Consider the following 11,754-nt stretch of genomic DNA (forward strand, 5'->3'; position numbering starts at 1 on the left):
TGAACAAATAGAGGCTCTTGCTCTATTCCTGATGGATATGTAAGAGAGTTTATGTATTTTTCTGGGGTGTCTCAACACTAGCAAATTGCGCACAAATATTCACTTGAAATAAAAGAAAGATGCGATTACTCTCGACAGTAATGCATTGAACCACCTAAGGTGTAATTCCCTCAAAGTGATAAAGAAGAGACAATATTTCAATATGATGGTGATTCTTAGTAAGCATATGGTAGACTTAAACAAGGTTATGTGGTTGGTCGGATTGGTTCGACCCTCGTAGGATTCCAATGTCAAGATCGTGAATCGCTCCAGGGGCGTAGCCTCAAAACTTTACATAAAAAATTGCATTCTCAAGATATCAGGGCACTTCAATACTCCCAAACTGATGCTAATTGATCAGTGTCGATCCAACACTATTGAAATACTAGGAGTCGCCTTCTCTTTCCAAAGCTAGGGGGACTCTTTTGTCATTGGGCGCCAGCCCTTCCTCTCAAGGGTGCAAATGACTTCCTCGAGCTAGCGTGACCCATATAGCATCCAACATTTGATCCTTCAACATTTTGATTTGCTGAATTACAAACTCTTTAGTGTACTCCATGTTGGTGGTGTCTCTATTTTGGGTTTCTTCTTCATAAGCTACTATTATTATTTGTTTATGATCCATACTCACCTTACCTTTTTGAATATTGAATCCTAATTTGTCTTTCAATCACACTCAAGAAATAACATGTAGGTAAGGAGAGCGAGAGAGGTGATTGAACAATAATAAATAGTAATATGTCATATCTTATTCGTGAAATGATCTCCTTATTTATAGGGGAGATGGTAAAATATGACAATTTCACATTTTTGACCCCACTTTGATGGGATTCATACTAGGATCTTTATGGTATTTTACATGCATAAATTTATTGCTCAGCTCCTCTCTGGCTCATTTGGCTAAGCTTAATTGGCTTTATATTGGTAAAATCAACTCAGTCGACTGATCTAGGTCAGCGTGAGACGGTCGACTTTGGACGTCTCCATGATGATTGGATGTGTCGAGGGACTGGATTTTCTCTCTTCCCTCTAATTTGTGTTCCCATATTGGTTGGCTTTGATGCCTCTTTATCTCGATTTTGTCTGAATTATTTGGACTCAGATCATTTGGTCGTCTTTTTGTTCTCTTCATGGCTTAATCGGCTTTGGCCTTGTGGGTTTGGCTCTGACACCTTCACTCAGCCTTTTAAGTGGGTCTCACGGTCTTTTGTCGGTGAACTTTTCTTTGTCAAACTCTTATCTTTTGAATTGTTAGATCTCCTCGAGGTCAGTTCTCACATTTTTTATTTACAGGGTTATAATTATTACTATACTAGTAACATCTTGTATTGGTAGTGTTGCTTATAAAAACATCTTTATTTATGCTTAACTTCCTAATAATGTTTTTGTCAGAAAATTTGGTCATAGAGCGAGTTGATCTTATTAGGTTGTTCTCATGTATAGTTCCACTGATTCGCCTATGGAGCAAATTGGGCTTCCTTGGGAAGTTGTGAAGTTGCTTCAGTCTTACTGGACATTTGTATGAAGATCACCATAAGCAAACTATCAAACATAACTCTCAGATCGAGTCATTCGATCAAACAAAGCTAGTTAAACTATCTAGCCAACTCAGTGAACTATCTTCCTTCACAATTCTTACTCATTTTCGACACAGTCCTTGGATTTTTTATCATATATTTATATTTTGATTCGAAATAAAATATATTTGATGATAATAATTATTTTTTAAAAATATTAAAATTATTTAAATATTATTTTGAATATTTTTACAAACATGTTGATATGTTTTAAAAACCATAAAATAAAATGACCTTAAAAAATTACTAAGCAAAGTTGTTTTAAAAAAATATTTATAGTTCTTTTAAACATGAATCTTCTGTAATTGTGAAACCTTAAACACGCATTTCATAAGGAGACACCTTTGCACACAGCACGAGGTTCCAAATCTGTTTGATATCTAAGCATTGTGAAGGAAAATCATGATGGGGTTTAGCCTTTAGAAGCACAATATCAATAATTGAGGCTTAGAGTAGCAACAATAATTGGTGGCCAGCCATAATCGGCGAGCCATAAACCACCCCAACACAATCATTGTCTGGATTTGCGTCGATTGAAACAAAGTTGGTAATAGTATTTTGGATTTATTGTATTGGAACATTTACGATTGCAGGAAGTTAACTTTTTTTTATTATTGCTTTAGCGTCAAGCAAAAAAGTCACATTAAAAAAGACTGGCCAGCAAGAGATTCAACAATCATTCTATGAAATTTTGCCATACAAAAGATTTATGAGACATGACCCAATTAAAATAGTACTATATATAAGTTAAGTCTTATAAAAAAAATTTCATTTTCACTAAGTGGCGAATGTGAGATTTTGAAGTATTTGGGGTTTCAATTTATTTTTTAATGAGTGCAATTGATGCGAGTTAGAAAACTTGTGGCAGTGGAGTAATGAATTATCATATTAACATTGTAGGAGAATTCAACACATATTCAGAAAAAAGAAAAGAGCTAATGGTGATACCAGAAATTTTTACGTTAAAAACCAAGAATTGGAAAAAACCATGGGGTCCAGCCCAACTGAAGAAATCCACTATAAAATGGAAATTAAATGTGCAATCCTCGTCCCATAAGAAGGAAATGTTGAACGCTCTTGTGAGTTACAACGTCGATGTGCTGATGAACTTGTTGTAAGAAGTGGGTCGTAGTCAATGTCGATCAATGGAAGCTAGCAAGTGGTGGTCGACGGTGCTCGATGACGGTCAGTTGTGGTCAGCTGTGGTTGACGGTGGTCGACGACAATCAACTGTGATAGACAGCGGTCGACGGTGGTATTCTGTGGTCAATGACGGTCGGTGGCAATTGACGGTGGCAATAGCAATGCTTGACTTTAGCTCATTCTCAAAGCTCTTAAGTTTTTTTTTCATGCCTCAAGCTCTCCTCCCTCTCATGAGAGGGGTGGGGCTCTATATATAAAGTTATAGGTGCAATTAATGTCGGAATATGAACCACATTGATCAGACAATTCAAATATATTCCTATTTGCAGACGTCGTTTGATAGACATTTGAGTGCCTTAATGATGTTGGAATTGAGCAATCTTGGGTTCGTTGGATTTGTCTTATCGAGATACTCGATTCAACTATAAGTTCCCCAAATTCGGCAATGGTTTTACCTTCCAAATATTATCGGAAAGTTTCCAAATGTAGTTTAATGGATTGTCCTGAGTTTGATTTGACTCAGATTGGACCAATTTTGACACAATTGGGTACGTCTCGTCGAGCCAGTCAGTTTGACTATAAGTTTGCTGAAATCGGGGCTCTAGATGACTTTTTATCAAAGTTTAAATATTTCTTGCTTAAAAGATTATCTCGAGATCTGTATCATGCCTCAAGATTTGTGTTGGTTATTGGAGCATTGTTGACGGTGTATCAATTGTCCCTCTATTTTTGGGCATGATTAATATTGTCATCCAAAAATATTAAAATCTAAAGCATATTATATTTATCGTGGTATTATTAATAAAATAATAAAATGAGAGTGTTATGCATGTAGTATATAAGTTTTAGTAATAGAAATGTAAAATATGTTAGATTTACATGGTAGTTATGTAAATAATATTTTAATGCTATATATATAGATATGTGTGTGCTTGTGTTTGTGTCGCGTGGGGGTTCGAATCTCCTATGGCATAGTTGTCCTTAAGGAGGTGCTACTCGAATTGTTAGGCGCATTAGGGGTGATTGAAGACTTGTATAATAACATTTGACCATTCCTTTTTAATAAAAAAATAATAATAAAATTTTAAAATGCATTTAAAGCTAAATACACACACACACACACAATTGCACGCGCAGACACACACAGACACACAGATATATGGAATGTTTTATTGAGGTCAGAGTTGGTTGTTGATCCATGCATGAGACTGAGAATCTATCCTTCAGGCATGCTTTATTGAGGTCAGTGCTGCGGTCATCCTTCCAGCCTAATTGCCATCCTGCCTCTCTGTCGTTGTCGTCGACTGCCTTCCGCCGATGTCTCCAGCCACTGTTCACCACAACTAGCCACAGCATAATGATGCCACTGGCTCCCACCCCTAACGATGTCGTTGTTGCCCTTCGCCTACCACCTTCGAGCAACAAATTTTCAATTTTTTTTTCAGAAATCTTTATTGTTTTAATAATTTTTGGTCTAGTAAACAAAACAAAACAACCCAAAATTTTGGGGGCAACTACGACGTCATCAATATCTGTTTTCATTTAGCACAAAAGTTAAGGTAATTAGCTTGAATCTCAAAACATTTTTAGCAAAAAAAAAAAAAACACTCAAATTCAAATTAAAAATCATCTAACACTTTGATTTCAATAAACTTATAATCAAAATAATTGGCTCAACGAGACAGGCCCAAAGACACCAAAATTAGTTTATTCAACTCAAATCAAGCTCAAATCTAGCTATTGAACTGCATTTGAAAGCATTGAGTGATTAAGTGGAGGGTCAAATGAATTCCATATAAAACAAGCTTATAATCAAATCGAGAGTCTCAATAAGGCAATTCCATCAAGCCCGTCAAGACACTCAAATGTCCATAAAATGTCTTCAGATCAAAAGAATCTCTCTGGGTCATCTGATGGAGTGGTCCAGATTTTGTCTTATTTGTAGGCGATGCCACCCCATAATTTACAGATATAGACCTACTCCCTTCATGAAAGGGGAGTTGGAGGAAGATGGATACCAAGAGCTGGACAAGGAAGAGAAGGAGCAAAATCTGAGAGCCATTCTGAATTTGAAGGACCAGTTAATACTTCTTGCCTCCTTAGCTATTGACTTCCGCCAACCACAGCCTCTCGACTGCCCTTGCTCATCGCCAACGAAGCACTATGCGAAGTAACTTTGTATGTAGCAATGAGTCACCTTATGGAATAATGGCGTACATTGTTGAGTAAAAAAACATCCTACATTGTGTTGTAATAATGCCCCACAAATATGATGTAACAACACACCATAAATCCAATGTAAAAATTATTATCATTATAACCATCCACCCTTGCCTTAGTAGCCAACTGACACTTGCAATTTGCTACGGTCTTTAAGGCCAACCAAAGCTATTACAGCTCACCGTTATGACCTATGTAACCAATTACGACCTACATGGCTCACAAATCATTGTAGCTCATAACTCTGACCTTGGTGGCCTACAAACATTATTACAGCTTCCAACTCCAACCATTATTACTTAAAAATGTTATCACAACTCATCGCTATGACTTATATGATCAACTATAGTCTATGTGGCTCACAGCTCACGCATTTCCATCTTCTGCCTCTATGGCTTACGGACATTATTGCAGCTCACCACTATGACCTATGTGACCAACTATAGTTTATGTGGTTCACAACTCATGTAACTCCTAACTCTGGCCTCTATGGCCCACGAAAGTTATTGCGGCTGCCAACTCCCACTTCTGTGGCCTACAAATGTTATCACAACTCACTATTATGACCTATGTAACCAATTACAACCTATGTGGCTCACTGCTCATGCAACACCTAACTGTAGCATCTAGGCCTAAGAATATTATTACATCTCACTGCCATAACCTATATAATCAACTACGACCTATTTGGCTCACAACTCGTGCATCTTTAAACTTTGGTCTACATGACCTACAAAAGTTATTGCAGCTCTTAACTCGGCATCTGTGACCCACACAGCTCACCATTACAGCCTATGTGACTAACTATGACCAATGTGGCTCATAGCTCACGTAGCTCCTAACTCTAACATTTGTAGCATGCAAACATTATCATAACTCACCATTGTGACCTATTGACCTGCTTCTTCCTGCATTGATCACAGCTCATACAACTTCTAAATACAACATCTGTGGCCAATGAATGTTAGTGCAACTCCCTATTATAGCCTACATAGTTGACTGCTTTTATTACAACACTTTATATGACCTCTTCGACTAAATGACGCTATCACAACTACTACTATGGCCTATGTGACTAGGGCTGTCAAAATAACTCGTTGTGGCCTATGTTCGAGCTGAACACGAGCGAACAAAGAGTTGCTCGTGTTTAGCTCATTTATATAACAAACGAGTCGAACACGAGCTGTTCGACTCGTTCGTTAAGTAAATGAGCTAAACACGAGCAACTCTTTGTTCGCTCGTGTTCAAATCGAAATAAGAAAATCATATATATTATTTATATAATAATATATTATATATATTTATATATAAGTTTAAATCATAACAGCTCATGTAGTATCCTGGGTTATGTCTTCTATTATACAGAGTTGGTGCAGGTTTGAATCCAACACCTTACATTCATTTTTTTGAATTTATTTTAACAAGCCAATTTTGAGCCGAACATGAACACGGTGTTCACGATCCAATTTTAAACACGAGCAATTTTGAATGAGCCAAACACGAGACAAGTTCGAGCTTGCTCAAGCTCGGTTCTTTTATAACCCTATATGTGACTCTCAACTCATCCAACTCCTAAATGCAGTCTCTATGGCCCGTGGATGTTAATTCAACTCCCAACTACGGTGATCGGCTACTGTCATTACATCCCTCCACTAAGGCCTTTGTGGCCAACTAACGTTATTTCAACTCTCCACTACGACCATTGTGGCTAATTGAAGCTCCTGAAGCTACCAACAATGATCTAAATGACCAACTACTAATATAACTTCCAACTGCATCGATCTCTACGACGAGCTAGGGATATTACAACCATCAAGAACTACAACTGTTGTAGCCTAATGGCAACTATTAAAGTTGGACTACTACTGTACTTTTGTAATTACATCTTCACTATTTTATAAGAAGAGTGTGTCTATATAGTCACAATTACATAGTAGATTTTGATTGGGTCAAGCCCCGTGACTTTTTCCATCCCAAGGTTTTCACATAAATAACATCATGTTTCCCCCTGCTACTTCTCTATTATTTATAAATATGTTGGATCTTCGTGCAAAGCTGAGATGCTAATTTATTACTCTACTACCACTAATCTTTCAATGCGCAATAATAGGTTTTCAAGGATGTTAGCAATATTGAGTCAACAAGAAATTGTAAAGGTGAGTAAAATAGCACTTGTGGTAGTCAAATTTTGTTTAATAAAAAAAATGATTTAATGTATAAGGTATAATAAGAGTTAGAGGGAACAAACGTGAAAGATTCATGAATCCAACAAATTCAAGATAATCTGCTGAAGTGAAGGAAGAACCATCCACGAATAAATTTAATACACTTCTAATATGATAACAAAAATATTTTGAAATGTATTTATATAAATTCAACACATATAATACACTCAAATGTAATTTATAAGACTGTATGCATGTGTATAAATGAATGTATGTATACATTGACAAATGCATGCACACCAATAAGATCCACTCATGCAAAAAAAATCCTTAGAACAATACCTAATCTTGTGACAACTAAGACTCAATTATCTATTACACTTAACTATCTAGCACATGTTAAGAATGTTATAACAAGATCACTGTCTACCTAGGTTTCAGCCCTATAAGTTTGATGTTAATGAATAAAAGGACATGCATGGATAAGTAAACAAGATAAGCATAAGCATATGTTGCAAGCTTCTATTAAAATAATCATAAATTTTATATGTGGATTAGAGGTTTAGATTATAACTTATTGTCCTTATTTTTAATTGTTTGGTGGCCAACTAATATGTCCTTTTTTTTTTAATTTTTTAGTTTGTCACCGAACTGTCATCTAGCAAGTGCATAAACAAAAATTCCATTCAGTCATCCAAACACAATGATATTAACTAAACTATAAAGCAATGCCTATGAAGAATATTAAATGAATGCTTTAGGCATTGGGGGACAAGAAAATCATAAGAAAATACAGCTTTTTTTCTAGGGAAAATTACATAGGTAGCACCCAATTCTTATGGATTTACATATCTCACACCCTAAATTTTATTCTTACACATAGAACTTTACCTATGGATGAAAAGATGAAATTGACTGTTAAAAGATGATAATGAGTCCTATCTTTTATATGATGTTTGTAATTATGAAAGTTTTGTTGTGGGATATGTAAATATGAAAATTTTGGGTTCTATGTATGTAAAATCTCTTCTTCTTCTTTTTTTTTTTTTTTTTTTTTTTTTTTTTTTTTTGTAATGTGAAGTGGAGAATAATTTGTGCAAGTACAAGGATGATATAATTGGCAACAAATCATTCTTTTAAAAAAGGTGAATAAGAAAAAGATGGCTAGTAGAGATCATCACATCAACATGATGCCAATAAAAGAAAACAATCTAAGTGGAATCAATCAATGAAAATCACCATTTAAAGTGAGAGAAGAAGACAATCAAAACAAATAATGATTCTTCTATCCAATCATTTAGAAATCTTACAATTATAGCCGGTTTTGACTACAAATTTAAAAAGTATGATAAAGATGTCACAATTTTATATATTTATGCTAGTGGCAAAATCAATTTCTGAAATAAGATGGCTTTTTTTCTTTTCTATTTAGAAAAAAAAAAATCTACAATTGCATATAGGGCTGTCAATTTGACTCCTTGTTTGTGAACAGCTCATGTTCGGCACATTAAGCAGCTCGTGTTCGGCAAGTTCGTTAAGCCAAACGAGCTGAACACGAACTAACGAACTTGCCGAACACGAACAAAATTTTAAGCTCGAAATGTAAACGAGCCGAACACGAACAACAGTTTGTTCGCTCGTGTTCGGCTCGATATAACTTTTTATATGACAATATATTACATATATAATATTTATATAATAATATATTATATATATTTATGTCTAAATTTAAATCATAACACCTCATGTGGCAATGTGGTTAGTGTCTTCTTTTATATAGATTTGATACATGTTTGAATCCCACACTTTACATCTATTTTTCTCAATTTTAGTTTAACGAGTCAATTTCGAGCTGAACACGAACACAAATATTTAAATCGAGCCGAACACGAACACACTGTTCACGAGCCGAACACGAACACAAGCCGATTTCAAACACGAGCTATTTCGAACTAGCCGAACACGAGCCAAGCCTGAGCTCGCTCAAGCTCGGCTCGTTTACAACCCTAATTGCATAAATTTGGTAGAGTTTGGTGATAGATTTTTCATGCTATAAATATTTTAGAAAATTATTACATACCACATAACATTTTATGTATTTACATATCTACGACCTATTGATATTTATAATTGGAAGACTCTGGTGTTATAAGCATTTACATGAAAAAGTATATTTCACTTTTAAGAAGTTAGCAACAGTGACATTTTTTTATGTGATGTTAAAGATTTGAATGAGATGCATGAAAATTTCAAATTTCAGTTGTCAGATATGTAAATATATAAAAATTGTGGGGCATGTATTTAAATGCCCTGAAATTTTTTTCTTAAATTTAAGAGTCAATAGGCTCACTGCCCCTTTCTCATTCCACCTTAAATATGGGAAATGTGAGATTACTTTTTTTAAAAAAATATATAAATATCCATGAAATCATGGCAGCCACTTTTATGGACTTTAGAAAGCATAGGAATCCTTCATCAATATTGATTTTTAGCCGGTTATTGTGATTAGTTAAAAGGAAGGAATCAAGGGAGGGCACAAGTGAACAAATAGACCCTTGAAAGGAAGCAAATGGCTTTTCATTATTAGAACCACGCATTCCATGTTCCGGCCATCATAACCCGTTGAGTTTATAGATCCGTGCCATGGGCCCATCACATTGTTCATTTTTCCCCCGTGAATATTGGATCCAAGCTCATTTGTTTTTTTGCTTTCAACCATAATTTGGAAATATTATTGGATTTATTTTTGGCATTTATATGCTGCACATCAAAATTATGTCAGCCGGATGTTGGGGAGATCTGACAGTTTGAAAGGGAGGAGGCATGGCAAAGGAAGGCTCGCCGGCAGAAGAGCATGAGACTTACTCATCCAAACAGATATAGTCGTTTGAGTCAAGCTGAAAGGTGACCGAGACTGGTGAATGACAAAAAGAATGAGTGAACGGTTTGAATCAAAACTAACCGGACTGAAGTAGGAAAGATACACATCCAATCTTACCACCGCAAGGAAGAAGACCGAAAACATCTACCTACCTTACAGTAGATCCGGCCGGAAAAAAGGATTCAGTTCGTCAATATCACCAACCGTACCACGGACGCCCCTGAGGCTACTCATTAGGGACAAGGATCGGCAATACAGTAGAGCCTTATAGTCATCCCATGGGCTCTTCTTGTCAAAGAATGAGCTACCAATCGGGTTACGGCGATTCACCTTCTTCGTAATCTAGTATTATCCCATCAACAAGAGCTCATCATTCATGAATTGAGTGTCGACAGCCAGACTAGATTAGTCGATCGACAAATTAAGTCTAGTGTACCAAGTCAGTCCTACCAACCCGAAGCTAATCATTCTCAGCCAACCAACAACACCAGCTTAGTCTAGTCTACAAGATTTATCTCACCGAGCTGAAGTCATATTGGTCCAATCGGTCGAGCCAAAGAGCAACCAAGTGACAAACTCATATGTGCAAAATATATAGAATATCATGTACAACCCTAAAAAAAACAGGGGCATAAATAAAAATTAATATATTTTACACAATTCTTCATAAATAAGGAGATCATTTTATGAATGAAGGGTTAGACAAGACATATTATTGTTCATTAGTGCTCTCTCTCTCTCTCTCTCTCTCTCAGATATATATATATATATAATTTTTTACACTATTCTTCGAGTGTGATTCATTGACAAATCATAATTCAACGCAAATGCATTCTCAATTCCTCATATTGACATATCAAACACCTTAGCTTTATTTTACATATTTAGACTATCCAAGTCTTTTGTATCATATCGTAATTATAATTTTTTTTTATTTTTTTTTAAAAATGAAATATGCTTTTTCATGCATATAGGAATGATGACGTACATGCAAAAATTGAAGTTCAAATATTAGATATGTAAATACATATGAATTAAATGTTATGTATGTAAATCTTTCTTTCTGTTTTCTTTTTTCTTTTTACAGATTCTCGTGGATTTGGGGCATTATTATCTTCTCTTTTTGGTGACCTCAAGTGTAGTAAAGAAAATTACTAGTTATATAAGTTTATAGGCCGCTTGACATTATTTTTTTTGTTTTACTTTATGTTTTTATGTATTGATTTGAAATAAAAAAAAAATTTGTTGATATGTCGTAACAAATTTACAATTTTTAGCCGCAAACCACCATAAAACATTGCTCATCGGCAACTATCAACTGCCATTGGCCTCCCCTTTTTTGTTGCAATTGAATCATTTATAGAATTACAATGTACACTTTAGAATCACGACATATGTTGTTGAATCTCAGAGTATATCACGGAGTAATGAAGCACCATACAAAACATTGCATGATCCTAGTGACGATGTGACAACGCTCCTCAAATACATGACAACAACACGCCCCATATACTGTGCAACAATGCTCCCCAAATGTGATATAACAACATGCATTTATTCGGTGCAACGACACATCCCAAAAATTGTGTAATGACGCACTCTAAAAACTTATACAATGCACTCCACATACGGTGCAATGATGCATGACAACCCCAACAGCTACCAACACTTTAATGATAATTTAATTTAATTCACAATCTCCACATAAGTGTCAGGGTATCTAGGCAAG

Source organism: Phalaenopsis equestris, unplaced genomic scaffold, assembly GCF_001263595.1.
Source record: "Phalaenopsis equestris unplaced genomic scaffold, ASM126359v1 Scaffold000036, whole genome shotgun sequence".
NCBI lineage: Eukaryota > Viridiplantae > Streptophyta > Magnoliopsida > Asparagales > Orchidaceae > Phalaenopsis > Phalaenopsis equestris.